We start from the raw sequence: 17,052 nt of genomic DNA, 5'->3' as shown, positions 1-17,052 counted from the left end.
TCTAGCAAAAGCTAGCTGTGTTAATAATAAGAATGTCTAGTTATTAATGAACATAAGAGCCTCGACCAGAGACCGAGTCCGGCTTGGACCAGAGTCCGAGCCTGGCCTCGACCAGAGACCGAGTCCGGCTTCGACCAGACACCGAGTCCGGCTTGGACCAGAGACCGAGTCCGGCTTCGACCAGAGACCGAATTCGGCTTGGACCAGAGACCGAGTCCGGCTTGGACCAGAGACCGAGTCCGGCTTGGACCAGAGACCGAGTCCGGCTTGGCCCAGAGACCGAGTCCGGCTTCGACCAGAGACCGAGTCCGGCTTGGACCAGAGACCGAGTCCGGCGTGGACCAGAGACCGAGTCCGGCTTGGGCCAGAGACCGAGTCCGGCTTCGACCAGAGACCGAGTCCGGCTTGGACCAGAGACCGAGTCCGGCTTGGACCAGAGACCGAATTCGGCTTGGAACAGAGACCGAGACCAGCTTGGACCAGACACTGAGTCCGGCTTGGACCAGAGACCGAGTCCGGCTTGGACCAGAGGCCGAATTCGGCTTGGACCAGAGTCCGAGTCCGGCTTGGACCAGAGACCGAGTCCGAACTGGACCAGAGACCGAGTCAGGCTTGGTCCAGGGACCGAGTCCGGCCTCGACCAGAGACCGAGTCCGGCTTGGACCAGAGAACGAGTCCGGCTTGGACCAGAGACCGAGTCCGGCGTGGACCAGAGACGGAGTCCGGCGTGGACCAGAGACGGAGTCCGGCTTGGGCCAGAGACCGAGTCCGGCTTGGACCAGAGACCGAGTCCGGCTTCGGCCAGAGACCGAGTCCGGCTTGGACCAGAGACCGAGTCCGGCTTGGACCACAGACCGAGTCCGGCTTGGACCAGAGACCGAGTCCGGCTTGGACCAGAGACCGAGTCCGGCTTGGACCAGAGACCGAGTCCGGCTTGGACCAGAGACCGAGTCCGGCTTGGACCAGAGACCGAGTCCGGCTTGAACCAGAGACCGAGTCCGGCTTGGACCAGAGACCAAGTGTGGCGTGGACCAGAGCCCGAGTCCGGCTTGGACCAGAGACCGAGTCCTGCTTGAACCAGAGACCGAGTCCGGCCTCGACCAGAGACCGAGTCCGGCTTGGACCAGAGACCGAGCCCGGCTTGGACCAGAGACCGAGTCCGGCTTTGACCACAGACCGAATCCGGCGTGGACCAGAGACCGAGTCCGGCTTGGCCCAGAGACCGAGTCCGGCTTGGACCAGAGACCGAGTCCGGCTTGGACCAGAGACCGAGTCTGGCGTGGACCAGAGACCGAGCCCGGCTTGGACCAGAGACCGAGTCCGGCTTGGACCAGAGACCGAGTCCGGCTTGGACCAGAGACCGAGCCCGGCTTGGACCAGAGACCGAGTCCGGCTTGGACCAGAGACCGAGTCCGGCTTGGACCAGAGACCGAGTCCGGCTTGGACCAGAGACCGAGTCAGGCTTGGTCCAGGGACCGAGTCCGGCCTCGACCAGAGACCGAGTCCGGCTTGGACCAGAGAACGAGTCCGGCTTGGACCAGAGACCGAGTCCGGCGTGGACCAGAGACGGAGTCCGGCGTGGACCAGAGACGGAGTCCGGCTTGGGCCAGAGACCGAGTCCGGCTTGGACCAGAGACCGAGTCTGGCTTGGACCAGAGACCGAGTCCGGCTTGGACCAGAGACCGAGTCCGGCTTGGACCAGTGACCGAGTCCGGCTTGGACCAGAGACCGAGTCCGGCTTGGACCAGAGACCGAGTCCGGCTTGGACCAGAGACCGAGTCCGGCTTGGACCAGAGACCGAGTCCGGCTTGGACCAGAGACCGAGTCCTGCTTGGACCAGAGACCGAGTCCGGCTTGGACCAGAGACCGAGTCCGGCCTCGACCAGAGACCGAGTCCGGCTTGGACCAGAGAACGAGTCCGGCTTGGACCAGAGACCGAGTCCGGCTTGGACCAGAGACCGAGTCCGGCTTGGACCAGAGACCGAGTCCGGCTTGGACCAGAGACCAAGTCTGGCTTGGACCAGAGCCCGAGTCTGGCTTGGACCAGGGACAGACTCCGGCTTGGACCAGAGACCGAGTCCGGCCTCGACCAGAGACCGAGTCCGGCTTGGACCAGAGACCGAGCCCGGCTTGGACCAGAGACCGAGCCCGGCCTCGACCAGAGACCGAGTCCGGCTTTGACCACAGACCGAATCCGGCGTGGACCAGAGACCGAGTCCGGCTTGGCCCAGAGACCGAGTCCGGCTTGGACCAGAGGCCGAGTCCGGCTTGGACCAGAGACCGAGTCCGGCTTGGACCAGAGACCGAGTCCGGCTTGGGCCAGAGACCGAGTCCGGCTTCGACCAGAGACCGAGTCCGGCTTGGACCAGAGACCGAGTCCGGCTTGGACCAGAGACCGAGTCCAGCTTGGACCAGAGACCGAATTCGGCTTGGACCAGAGACCGAGTCCAGCTTGGACCAGACACCGAGTCCGGCTTGGACCAGGGACCGAGTCCGGCTTCGACCAGAGACCGAGTCCGGCTTGGACCAGAGACCGAGTCCGGCTTGGACCAGAGACCAAATTCGGCTTGGACCAGAGGCCAAGTCCGGCTTGGACCAGAGACCGAGTCCGGCTTGGACCAGAGACCGAGTCCGGACTGGGCCAGAGGCCGAGTCCGGCTTGGACCAGAGACCGAGTCCGGCTTGGACCAGAGACCGAGTCCGGCGTGGACCAGAGACCGAGTCCGGCTTGGACCAGAGACCGAGTCCGGCTTGGGCCAGAGACCGAGTCCGGCTTCGACCAGAGACCGAGTCCGGCTTGGACCAGAGACCGAGTCCGGCTTGGACCAGAGACCGAATTCGGCTTGGACCAGAGACCGAGTCCGGCCTCTGTAATGATCAATAACACGTCATTCTATAGTGGACACTAGGTGGAGCCGTAGAGCTGTGTAGCTGTATGTATTAAGACTACACTACCCAGCTGTATATATATTAAGACTACATTACCCATGAGGCACTAGGCTACCCACAAGGCAGCAATCAAAATGGAAGCCTCTACAGATACTGTACCTGGTCCACATGGGCTCAATAAAGTGTCTTGCAAAAGCTAGCTGTGTTAATAATAAGAATGTCTAGTTATTAATGAACATAAGATGGTACCAGGGTGGTGAAGATCTGCTGAAAATTGTGAAAAGCGACATGGAGAATTTGAAGCCACCAGAGCGTTTGAATCTCGAGGGAAATGTCGACTACAATTGGCGGATTTTTAAACAACAATTCGAACTCTACATTGCAGCCATCGGATTCGGTACGAAGCCAGACGCAAGGAAGATAGCGTTGCTGCTTACCAGGCCCACAGGCGATAGAGGTATTTAATACATTTGTATTTAATCCAGCGGAGAACAGAGAAAAATTAGAAGATGTGCTAAAAAAATTTGATGCACATTGCTCTCCCAAAAAGAATGAGACGTACGAAAGATACATCTTCCGTTCTCGGACACAGCAACAAAATGAGACTTTTGATAGCTTTATAACTGATCTGAAACTGAAAGCACAGACATGTAATTTCTCTGAGCTCAAAGCATCCATGATTCGTGACCAGATTGTGTTTGGTATTCATGATGAAAAAGTCAGGGAACGTCTGTTGAGAGAAGCCGAACTAAATTTGGAAAATGCGCTGAAAATATGCCAAGCCAGTGAGCTAGCTGGAAAGCACGCGAAGACTTTCAGTGAAATCAATAATGATGCGATTGTAATGAGTGATAATGCTGCTGTCGGTGCTGTGTCCTACAAGGGGAAGAAACGTGGGCAGAACAGAAATGAAAAGCAATCGGAGGATGAAATTTTTAATTGTAAACGCTGTGGTTACAAACACCAGTTAAGACAATGCCCAGCGTTTGGAAAAATGTGCACAAAGGGTAATGGAAAGAATCACTTTGCCAAACAATGCTTTTCAAAAGTAAAAACAACGAAAGGGCAACAAGTTAATGTGATTGAGGACACTGATTTAAGTGAGACATTTTTTGTAGGAATGGTGTCATGTGACGATATCAAAAAAGATACAGAAAATGTGCAGCCCTCAGAAATGGACAATGCTGAACATAAAGTCAATGCAGTAAAAGTGGACAAATGGATGATCCCACTGCAGATAAATGGAGCATTAGTTACATTGAAACTGGACACTGGGGCAAAAGCAAATTTAATCAGTATGAGTGACAAAAAATATGAAAGAAAAGCCCAAAATACAGAAAAAGTCAGTACTACTGAAGAGCTATAATGGACAGAAAATAGATAGCTTAGGTGTATGCAGACTTAAAGTGACAGTCAAAGACAAAGTGCATCATCTCATGTTTTCCGTTGTGGCTGAAAGACTTGATTCGATACTAGGTGACAAAGCTTGTGAAGAATTAGAACTGGTCAAGAGAGTCTACCGTATAAACTGTGCCATAAGCAGACCAGATCACAGATCACAGAAATCACAGAAACCCCACAGTGCAGATAGAGGCCATTTCGGCCCATCGAGCCTGCACCGACACATATCCCACCCGATCCCCGTAACCCCTACACCAACACATATCCCACCCTATCCCTGTAACCCCACGTATTTAATCCCCCTAACACTAAGGGTCAATTTATCATAGCCAATCAACCTAACCCGCACATCTTTTGGACTGTGGGAGGAAACCGGAGCACCCGGAGGAAACCCACGCAAACACGGGGAGAATGTGCAAACTCCACACAGACAGTCACCCGAGGCCGGATTCGAACCCGGGTCCCTGGCGCTGTGAGGCAACAGTGCTAACCACTATGCCACCGTGCTGCAGATGACTCAGGTGATGAAGCAGAGAGCCCATCAAGGATGAAAAGGCCAAAGGGTATCCATGTCTTCAAAAAGCCTAGTTTCTCCAAGAAGAAAGAAAAAGACTTTAAGGTCAAAGAGAAGCCAAAGGAAGAAAAGCACAAAGAGGAAAAACACAAGGAGAAAAAGTCCAAAGATATAACCGCAGCAGATGTTGTTAAGCAGTGGAAAGAGAAAAAGAAAACGAAGAAGCCTGCACCAGAGCAGGAAGCAGTTCCGGTGGATACTCCTTCTTCCCTCAGGCCAATCTTTGGTGTTCCATTAGCCGAGGCTGCTGAGAGGACTATGCTGTATGATGGGATCCAGCTGCCAGCAGTTTTTCGAGAGTGCATTGACTACATTGAGAGTTATGGCATGAAGAGTGAAGGAAACACTGAAACCCTCTCCAAGCAAAGGTCGCAAGGAGACCTCAATCTATACAAGAGCAGATTGATGACAATGCTGCAACTGCATCTTGTCATTCACCGCCAGAACAATCTCATGAAGACACATCAGGCTTACCTGTGTTGAGAAGATCCACACGTGAAGTAAAAGAGCCTGATAGACTTAATCTTTGAGTACAATGTAAAGCTTTGAAAATGTGTTGACTGTTTTGAAAATGTTTATGCTTATAGAGCACTAACAAAAGTGTTACTAATATTATCTTTATTGTTTTCTTGAAAGTTGATTGATATTGATTTTGTTAAACCTCAAAGAAAGGGGGATGTAATGATCAATAACATGTCATTCTATAGTGGACACTAGGTGGAGCCGTAGAGCTGTGTAGAGCTGCATATAGCTGTATGTATTAAGACTACACTACCCAGCTGTATATATATTAAGACTACATTACCCATGAGGCACTAGGCTACCCACAAGGCAGCAGTCAAGAAGAAAGCCTCTACAGATACTGTAACTAGTCCACATGGGTTCAATAAAGTGTCTAGTAAAAGCTAGCTGTGTTAATAATAAGAATGTCTAGTTATTAATGAACATAAGAGCCTCGACCAGAGACCGAGTCCGGCTTGGACCAGAGTCCGAGCCTGGCCTCGACCAGAGACCGAGTCCGGCTTCGACCAGACACCGAGTCCGGCTTGGACCAGAGACCGAGTCCGGCTTCGACCAGAGACCGAATTCGGCTTGGACCAGAGACCGAGTCCGGCTTGGACCAGAGACCGAGTCCGGCTTGGACCAGAGACCGAGTCCGGCTTGGCCCAGAGACCGAGTCCGGCTTCGACCAGAGACCGAGTCCGGCTTGGACCAGAGACCGAGTCCGGCGTGGACCAGAGACCGAGTCCGGCTTGGGCCAGAGACCGAGTCCGGCTTCGACCAGAGACCGAGTCCGGCTTGGACCAGAGACCGAGTCCGGCTTGGACCAGAGACCGAATTCGGCTTGGACCAGAGACCGAGACCAGCTTGGACCAGACACTGAGTCCGGCTTGGACCAGAGACCGAGTCCAGCTTCGACCAGAGACCGAGTCCGGCTTGGACCAGAGACCGAGTCCGGCTTGGACCAGAGGCCGAATTCGGCTTGGACCAGAGTCCGAGTCCGGCTTGGACCAGAGACCGAGTCCGAACTGGACCAGAGACCGAGTCAGGCTTGGTCCAGGGACCGAGTCCGGCCTCGACCAGAGACCGAGTCCGGCTTGGACCAGAGAACGAGTCCGGCTTGGACCAGAGACCGAGTCCGGCGTGGACCAGAGACGGAGTCCGGCGTGGACCAGAGACGGAGTCCGGCTTGGGCCAGAGACCGAGTCCGGCTTGGACCAGAGACCGAGTCCGGCTTGGACCAGAGACCGAGTCCGGCTTGGACCAGAGACCGAGTCCGGCTTGGACCAGAGACCGAGTCCGGCTTGGACCAGAGACCGAGTCCGGCTTGGACCAGAGACCGAGTCCGGCTTGGACCAGAGACCGAGTCCGGCTTGGACCAGAGACCGAGTCCGGCTTGGACCAGAGACCGAGTCCGGCCTCGACCAGAGACCGAGTCCTGCTTGGACCAGAGAACGAGTCCGGCTTGGACCAGAGACAGAGTCCAGCTTGGACCAGAGACCGAGTCCGGCTTGGACCAGAGACCGAGTCCGGCTTGGAGCAGAGACCGAGTCTGGCTTGGACCAGAGCCTGAGTCCGGCTTGGACCAGAGACAGACTCCGGCTTGGACCAGAGACCGAGTCCGGCCTCGACCAGAGACCGAGTCCGGCTTGGACCAGAGACCGAGCCCGGCTTGGACCAGAGACCGAGCCCGGCCTCGACCAGAGACCGAGTCCGGCTTTGACCACAGACTGAATCCGGCGTGGACCAGAGACCGAGTCCGGGTTGGCCCAGAGACCGAGTCCGGCTTGGACCAGAGACCGAGTCCGGCTTGGACCAGAGACCGAGTCCGGCGTGGACCAGAGACCGAGTCCGGCTTGGACCAGAGACCGAGTCCGGCTTGGGCCAGAGACCGAGTCCGGCTTCGACCAGAGACCGAGTCCGGCTTGGACCAGAGACCGAGTCCGGCTTGGACCAGAGACCGAGCCCGGCTTGGACCAGAGACCGAGCCCGGCCTCGACCAGAGACCGAGTCCGGCTTTGACCACAGACTGAATCCGGCGTGGACCAGAGACCGAGTCCGGCTTGGCCCAGAGACCGAGTCCGGCTTGGACCAGAGACCGAGTCCGGCTTGGACCAGAGACCGAGTCCGGCGTGGACCAGAGACCGAGTCCGGCTTGGACCAGAGGCCGAGTCCGGCTTGGGCCAGAGACCGAGTCCGGCTTCGACCAGAGACCGAGTCCGGCTTGGACCAGAGACCGAGTCCGGCTTGGACCAGAGACCGAGTCCAGCTTGGATCAGAGACCGAATTCGGCTTGGACCATAGACCGAGTCCAGCTTGGACCAGACACCGAGTCCGGCTTGGACCAGGGACCGAGTCCGGCTTCGACCAGAGACCGAGTCCGGCTTGGACCAGAGACCGAGTCCGGCTTGGACCAGAGACCAAATTCGGCTTGGACCAGAGGCCAAGTCCAGCTTGGACCAGAGACCAACTCCGGCTTGGACCAGAGACCGAGTCCGGACTGGACCAGAGATCGAGTCCGGCTTGGACCAGAGACTGAGTCCGGCTTGGACCAGAGACCGAGTCCGGCGTGGACCAGAGACCGAGTCCGGCTTGGACCAGAGACCGAGTCCGGCTTGGGCCAGAGACCGAGTCCGGCTTCGACCAGAGACCGAGTCCGGCTTGGACCAGAGACCGAGTCCGGCTTGGACCAGAGACCGAATTCGGCTTGGACCAGAGACCGAGTCCAGCTTGGGCCAGACACCGAGTCCGGCTTGGACCAGAGACCGAGTCCGGCTTGGACCAGAGACCGAGTCCAGCTTGGACCAGAGACCGAATTCGGCTTGGACCAGAGACCGAGTCCAGCTTGGACCAGACACCGAGTCCGGCTTGGACCAGACACCGAGTCCGGCTTGGACCAGAGACCGAGTCCTGCTTCAACCAGAGACCGAGTCCATCTTGGACCAGAGACCGAGTCCGGCTTGGACCAGAGACCGAATTCGGCTTGGACCAGAGTCCGAGTCCGGCTTGGACCAGAGACCGAGTCCGGCTTGGACCAGAGACCGAGTCCGGACTGGACCAGAGACCGAGTCAGGCTTTGTCCAGAGACCGAGTCCGGCCTCGACCAGAGACCGAGTCCGGCTTGGACCAGAGAACGAGTCCGGCTTGGACCAGAGACCGAGTCCGGCGTGGACCAGAGACGGAGTCCGGCGTGGACCAGAGACGGAGTCCGGCTTGGGCCAGAGACCGAGTCCGGCTTCGACCAGAGACCGAGTCCGGCTTGGACCAGAGACCGAGTCCGGCTTGGACCAGAGACCGAGTCCGGCTTGGACCAGAGACCGAGTCCGGCTTGGACCAGAGACCGAGTCCGGCTTGGACCAGAGATCGAGTCCGGCTTGGACAAGAGACCGAGTCCGGCTTGGACCAGAGACCGAGTCCGGCTTGGACCAGAGACCGAGTCCGGCTTGGACCAGAGACCGAGTCCGGCTTGGACCAGAGACCGAGTCCGGCCTCGACCAGAGACCGAGTCCGGCTTGGACCAGAGAACGAGTCCGGCTTGGACCAGAGTCCGAGTCCACCTTGGCCCAGAGGCCGAGTCCGGCTTGGACCAGAGACCGAGTCCGGCCTGGACCAGAGAACGAGTCCGGCTTCGACCAGAGACCGAGTCCGGCTTGGACCAGAGACCGAGTCCGGCTTGGACCAGAGACCGAGTCCGGCTTGGACCAGAGACCGAGTCCGGCTTGGACCAGAGACCAAGTCTGGCGTGGACCAGAGCCCGAGTCCGGCTTGGACCAGAGACAGACTCCAGCTTGGACCAGAGACCGAGTCCGGCCTCGACCAGAGACCGAGTCCGGCTTGGACCAGAGACCGAGCCCGGCTTGGACCAGAGACCGAGCCCGGCCTCGACCAGAGACCGAGTCCGGCTTTGACCACAGACCGAATCCGGCGTGGACCAGAGACCGAGTCCGGCTTGAACCAGAGACCGAGTCCGGCTTGGACCAGAGACCGAGTCCGGCTTGGACCAGAGACCGAGTCTGACGTGGACCAGAGACCGAGTCCGGCTTGGGCCAGAGACCGAGTCCGGCTTCGACCAGAGACCGAGTCCAGCTTGGACCAGAGACCGAGTCCGGCTTGGACCAGAGACCGAGTCCAGCTTGGACCAGAGACCGAATTCGGCTTGGACCAGAGACCGAGTCCAGCTTGGACCAGACACCGAGTCCGGCTTGGACCTGGGACCGAGTCCGGCTTCGAACAGAGACCGAGTCCGGCTTGCACCAGAGACCGAGTCCGGCTTGGACGAGAGACCGAATTCGGCTTGGACCAGAGGCCAAGTCCAGCTTGGACCAGAGACCGAGTCCGGCTTGGACCAGAGACCGAGTCCGGACTGGACCAGAGACCGAGTCAGGCTTGGTCCAGAGACCGAGTCCAGCCTCGACCAGAGACCGAGTCCGGCTTGGACCAGAGAACGAGTCCGGCTTGGACCAGAGACCGAGTCCGGCGTGGACCAGAGACGGAGTCCGGCGTGGACCAGAGACGGAGTCCGGCATGGGCCAGAGACCGAGTCCGGCTTCGACCAGAGACCGAGTCCGGCTTGGACCAGAGACCGAGTCCGGCTTGGACCAGAGACCGAGTCCGGCTTGGACCAGAGACCGAGTCCGGCTTGGACCAGAGACCGAGTCCGGCTTGGACCAGAGTCTGAGTCCGCCTTGGACTAGAGACCGAGCCCGGCTTGGACCAGAGACCGAGTCCGGCTTGGACCAGAGACCGAGTCCAGCTTGGACCAGAGACCGAATTCGGCTTGGACCAGAGACCGAGTCCAGCTTGGACCAGACATCGAGTCCGGCTTGGACCTGGGACCGAGTCCGGCTTCGAACAGAGACCGAGTCCGGCTTGGACCAGAGACCGAGTCCGGCTTGGACCAGAGACCGAGTCCGGCTTGGACCAGAGACCGAGTCCGGCTTGGACCAGAGACCAAGTCTGGCGTGGACCAGAGCCCGAGTCCGGCTTGGACCAGAGACAGACTCCAGCTTGGACCAGAGACCGAGTCCGGCCTCGACCAGAGACCGAGTCCGGCTTGGACCAGAGACCGAGCCCGGCTTGGACCAGAGACCGAGCCCGGCCTCGACCAGAGACCGAGTCCGGCTTTGACCACAGACCGAATCCGGCGTGGACCAGAGACCGAGTCCGGCTTGAACCAGAGACCGAGTCCGGCTTGGACCAGAGACCGAGTCCGGCTTGGACCAGAGACCGAGTCTGACGTGGACCAGAGACCGAGTCCGGCTTGGGCCAGAGACCGAGTCCGGCTTCGACCAGAGACCGAGTCCAGCTTGGACCAGAGACCGAGTCCGGCTTGGACCAGAGACCGAGTCCAGCTTGGACCAGAGACCGAATTCGGCTTGGACCAGAGACCGAGTCCAGCTTGGACCAAACATCGAGTCCGGCTTGGACCTGGGACCGAGTCCGGCTTCGAACAGAGACCGAGTCCGGCTTGCACCAGAGACCGAGTCCGGCTTGGACGAGAGACCGAATTCGGCTTGGACCAGAGGCCAAGTCCAGCTTGGACCAGAGACCGAGTCCGGCTTGGACCAGGGACCGAGTCCGGACTGGACCAGAGACCGAGTCAGGCTTGGTCCAGAGACCGAGTCCGGCCTCGACCAGAGACCGAGTCCGGCTTGGACCAGAGAACGAGTCCGGCTTGGACCAGAGACCGAGTCCAGCGTGGACCAGAGACGGAGTCCGGCGTGGACCAGAGACGGAGTCCGGCTTGGGCCAGAGACCGAGTCCGGCTTCGACCAGAGACCGAGTCCGGCTTGGACCAGAGACCGAGTCCGGCTTGGACCAGAGACCGAATCCGGCTTGGACCAGAGACCGAGTCCGGCTTGGACCAGAGTCTGAGTCCGCCTTGGACTAGAGACCGAGCCCGGCTTGGACCAGAGACCGAGTCCGGCTTGGACCAGAGACCGAGTCCGGCTTGGACCAGAGACCGAGTCCGGCTTGGACCAGAGACCGAGTCCGGCCTCTGTAATGATCAATAACATGTCATTCTATAGTGGACACTAGGTGGAGCCGTAGAGCTGTGTAGCTGTATGTATTAAGACTACACTACCCAGCTGTATATATATTAAGACTACATTACCCATGAGGCACTAGGCTACCCACAAGGCAGCAATCAAAATGGAAGCCTCTACAGATACTGTACCTGGTCCACATGGGCTCAATAAAGTGTCTTGCAAAAGCTAGCTGTGTTAATAATAAGAATGTCTAGTTATTAATGAACATAAGATGGTACCAGGGTGGTGAAGATCTGCTGAAAATTGTGAAAAGCGACATGGAGAATATGAAGCCACCAGAGCGTTTGAATCTCGAGGGAAATGTCGACTACAATTGTCGGATTTTTAAACAACAATTCGAAATCTACATTGCAGCCATCGGATTCGGTACGAAGCCAGACGCAAGGAAGATAGCGTTGCTGCTTACGGTTGCAGGCCCACAGGCGATAGAGGTATTTAATACATTTGTATTTAATCCAGCGGAGAACAGAGAAAAATTAGAAGATGTGCTAAAAAAATTTGATGCACATTGCTCTCCCAAAAAGAATGAGACGTACGAAAGATACATCTTCCGTTCTCGGACACAGCAACAAAATGAGACTTTTGATAGCTTTATAACTGATCTGAAACTGAAAGCACAGACATGTAATTTCTCTGAGCTCAAAGCATCCATGATTCGTGACCAGATTGTGTTTGGTATTCATGATGAAAAAGTCAGGGAACGTCTGTTGAGAGAAACCGAACTAAATTTGGAAAATGCGCTGAAAATATGCCAAGCCAGTGAGCTAGCTTGAAAGCACGCGAAGACTTTCAGTGAAATCAATAATGATGCGATTGTAATGAGTGATAATGCTGCTGTCGGTGCTGTGTCCCACAAGGGGAAGAAACGTGGGCAGAACAGAAATGAAAAGCAATCGGAGGATGAAATTTTTAATTGTAAACGCTGTGATTACAAACACCAGTTAAGACAATGCCCAGCGTTTGGAAAAATGTGCACAAAGGGTAATGGAAAGAATCACTTTGCCAAACAATGCTTATCAAAAGTAAAAACAACGAAAGGGCAACAAGTTAATGTGATTGAGGACACTGATTTAAGTGAGATATTTTTTATAGGAATGGTGTCATGTGACGATATCAAAAAAGATACAGAAAATGTGCAGCCCTCAGAAATGGACAATGCTGAACATAAAGTCAATGCAGTAAAAGTGGACAAATGGATGATCCCACTGCAGATAAATGGAGCATTAGTTACATTGAAACTGGACACTGGGGCAAAAGCAAACTTAATCAGTATGAGTGACATAAAAAATATGAAAGAAAAGCCCAAAATACAGAAAAAGTCAGTACTACTGAAGAGCTATAATGGACAGAAAATAGATAGCTTAGGTGTATGCAGACTTAAAGTGACAGTCAAAGACAAAGTGCATCATCTCATGTTTTCTGTTGTGGCTGAAGGAGTTGATTCGATACTAGGTGACAAAGCTTGTGAAGACTTAGAACTGGTCAAGAGAGTCTGCCGTATAAACTGTGCCATAAGCAGACCAGATGACTCAGGTGATGAAGCAGAGAGCCCATCAAGGATGAAAAGGCCAAAGGGTATCCATGTCTTCAAAAAGCCTAGTTTCTCCAAGAAGAAAGAAAATGACTTTAAGGTCAAAGAGAAGCCAAAAGAAGAAAAGCACAAAGAGGAAAAACACAAGGAGAAAAAGTCCAAAGATATAACCGCAGCAGATGTTGTTAAGCAGTGGAAAGAGAAAAAGAAAAAGAAGAAGCCTGCACCAGAGCAGGAAGCAGTTCCGGTGGATACTCCTTCTTCCCTCAGGCCAATCTTTGGTGTTCCATTAGCCGAGGCTGCTGAGAGGACTATGCTGTATGATGGGATCCAGCTGCCAGCAGTTTTCGAGAGTGCATTGAATACATTGAGAGTTATGGCATGAAGAGTGAAGGAAACACTGAAACCCTCTCCAAGCAAAGATCGCAAGGAGACCTCGATCTATACAACAGCAGATTGATGACAATGCCGCAACTGCATCTTGTCATTCACCACCAGAACAATCTCATGAAGACACATCAGACTTACCCGTGTTGAGAAGATCCACACGTGAAGTAAAAGAGCCTGATAGACGTAATCTTTGAGTACAATGTAAAGCTTTGAAAATGTGTTGACTGTTTTGAAAATGTTTATGTTTATAGAGCACTAACAAAAGTGTTACTGATATTATCTTTATTGTTTTCTTGAAAGTTGATTGATATTGATTTTGTTAAACCTCAAAGAAAGGGGGATGTAATGACCAATAACATGTCATTCTATAGTGGACACTAGGTGGAGCCGTAGAGCTGTGCAGAGCTGCATATAGCTGTATGTATTAAGACTACACTACCCAGCTGTATATATATTAAGACTGCATTAACCATGAGGCACTAGGCTACCCACAAGGCAGCAGTCAAGATGGAAGCCTCTACAGATACTGTACCTCGTCCACATGGGCTCAATAAAGTGTCTAGCAAAAGCTAGCTGTGTTAACAATAAGAATGTCTAGTTATTAATGAACATAAGAGCCTCGACCAGAGGCCGAGTCCGGCTTGGCCCAGAGTCCGAGCCTGGCCTCGACCAGAGACCGAGTCCGGCTTGGACCAGAGACCGAGTCCGGCTTGGACCAGAGACCGAGCCCGGCTTGGACCAGAGACCACGTCCGGCCTGGACCAGAGACCGAGTCCGGCTTGGACGAGAGACCGAGTCTGGCTTGGACCAGAGACCAAATTCGGCTTGGACCAGAGGCCAAGTCCAGCTTGGACCAGAGACCGAGTCCGGCTTGGGCCAGAGACCGAGTCCGGCTTCGACCAGAGACCGAGTCTGGCTTGGACCAGAGACCGAGTCCGGCTTGGACCAGAGACCGAATTCGGCTTGGACCAGAGACCGAGTCCAGCTTGGACCAGACACTGAGTCCGGCTTGGACCAGAGACCGAGTCCGGCTTGGACCAGAGACCGAATTCGGCTTGGACCAGAGACCGAGTCCAGCTTGGGCCAGACACCGAGTCCGGCTTGGACCAGAGACCGAGTCCGGCTTGGACCAGAGACCGAGTCCAGCTTGGACCAGAGACCGAATTCGGCTTGGACCAGAGACCGAGTCCGGCTTGGACCAGACACCGAGTCCGGCTTGGACCAGACACCGAGTCCGGCTTGGACCAGAGACCGAGTCCTGCTTCAACCAGAGACCGAGTCCAGCTTGGACCAGAGACCGAGTCCGGCTTGGACCAGAGACCGAATTCGGCTTGGACCAGAGTCCGAGTCCGGCTTGGACCAGAGACCGAGTCCGGCTTGGACCAGAGACCGAGTCCGGACTGGACCAGAGACCGAGTCATGCTTGGTCCAGAGACCGAGTCCGGCCTCGACCAGAGACCGAGTCCGGCTTGGACCAGAGAACGAGTCCGGCTTGGACCAGAGACCGAGTCCGGCGTGGACCAGAGACGGAGTCCGGCGTGGACCAGAGACGGAGTCCGGCTTGGGCCAGAGACCGAGTCCGGCTTCGACCAGAGACCGAGTCCGGCTTGGACCAGAGACCGAGTCCGGCTTGGACCAGAGACCGAGTCCGGCTTGGACCAGAGACCGAGTCCGGCTTGGACCAGAGACCGAGTCCGGCTTGGACCAGAGACCGAGTCCGGCTTGGACCAGAGATCGAGTCCGGCTTGGACCAGAGACCGAGTCCGGCTTGGACCAGAGACCGAGTCCGGCTTGGACCAGAGACCGAGTCCGGCTTGGACCAGAGACCGAGTCCGGCTTGGACCAGAGACCGAGTCCGGCCTCGACCAGAGACCGAGTCCGGCTTGGACCAGAGAACGAGTCCGGCTTGGACCAGAGTCCGAGTCCACCTTGGACCAGAGACCGAGTCCGGCTTGGACCAGAGACCGAGTCCGGCCTGGACCAGAGACCGAGTCCGGCTTCGACCAGAGACCGAGTCCGGCTTGGACCAGAGACCGAGTCCGGCTTGGACCAGAGACCGAGTCCGGCTTGGACCAGAGACCGAGTCCGGCTTGGACCAGAGACCAAGTCTGGCGTGGACCAGAGCCCGAGTCCGGCTTGGACCAGAGACAGACTCCAGCTTGGACCAGAGACCGAGTCCGGCCTCGACCAGAGACCGAGTCCGGCTTGGACCAGAGACCGAGCCCGGCTTGGACCAGAGACCGAGCCCGGCCTCGACCAGAGACCGAGTCCGGCTTTGACCACAGACCGAATCCGGCGTGGACCAGAGACCGAGTCCGGCTTGAACCAGAGACCGAGTCCGGCTTGGACCAGAGACCGAGTCCGGCTTGGACCAGAGACCGAGTCTGACGTGGACCAGAGACCGAGTCCGGCTTGGGCCAGAGACCGAGTCCGGCTTCGACCAGAGACCGAGTCCAGCTTGGACCAGAGACCGAGTCCGGCTTGGACCAGAGACCGAGTCCAGCTTGGACCAGAGACCGAATTCGGCTTGGACCAGAGACCGAGTCCAGCTTGGACCAGACATCGAGTCCGGCTTGGACCTGGGACCGAGTCCGGCTTCGAACAGAGACCGAGTCCGGCTTGGACCAGAGACCGAGTCCGGCTTGGACCAGAGACCGAGTCCGGCTTGGACCAGAGACCGAGTCCGGCTTGGACCAGAGACCAAGTCTGGCGTGGACCAGAGCCCGAGTCCGGCTTGGACCAGAGACAGACTCCAGCTTGGACCAGAGACCGAGTCCGGCCTCGACCAGAGACCGAGTCCGGCTTGGACCAGAGACCGAGCCCGGCTTGGACCAGAGACCGAGCCCGGCCTCGACCAGAGACCGAGTCCGGCTTTGACCACAGACCGAATCCGGCGTGGACCAGAGACCGAGTCCGGCTTGAACCAGAGACCGAGTCCGGCTTGGACCAGAGACCGAGTCCGGCTTGGACCAGAGACCGAGTCTGACGTGGACCAGAGACCGAGTCCGGCTTGGGCCAGAGACCGAGTCCGGCTTCGACCAGAGACCGAGTCCAGCTTGGACCAGAGACCGAGTCCGGCTTGGACCAGAGACCGAGTCCAGCTTGGACCAGAGACCGAATTCGGCTTGGACCAGAGACCGAGTCCAGCTTGGACCAAACATCGAGTCCGGCTTGGACCTGGGACCGAGTCCGGCTTCGAACAGAGACCGAGTCCGGCTTGCACCAGAGACCGAGTCCGGCTTGGACGAGAGACCGAATTCGGCTTGGACCAGAGGCCAAGTCCAGCTTGGACCAGAGACCGAGTCCGGCTTGGACCAGGGACCGAGTCCGGACTGGACCAGAGACCGAGTCAGGCTTGGTCCAGAGACCGAGTCCGGCCTCGACCAGAGACCGAGTCCGGCTTGGACCAGAGAACGAGTCCGGCTTGGACCAGAGACCGAGTCCGGCGTGGACCAGAGACGGAGTCCGGCGTGGACCAGAGACGGAGTCCGGCTTGGGCCAGAGACCGAGTCCGGCTTGGACCAGAGACCGAGTCCGGCTTGGACCAGAGACCGAGTCCGGCTTGGACCAGAGACCGAGTCCGGCTTGGACCAGAGACCGAGTCCGGCTTGGACCAGAGTCTGAGTCCGCCTTGGACCAGAGACCGAGTCAGGCTTGGTCCAGAGACCGAGTCCAGCCTTGACCAGAGACCGAGTCCGGCTTGGACCAGAGACCGA

This window comes from Somniosus microcephalus, chromosome 4, assembly GCF_052327205.1.
Source record: "Somniosus microcephalus isolate GS21.2 chromosome 4, FLI_Smic_1.0, whole genome shotgun sequence".
Classification (NCBI taxonomy): Eukaryota; Metazoa; Chordata; class Chondrichthyes; order Squaliformes; family Somniosidae; genus Somniosus; species Somniosus microcephalus.
Note: the sequence above shows the minus strand (reverse complement) of the source record.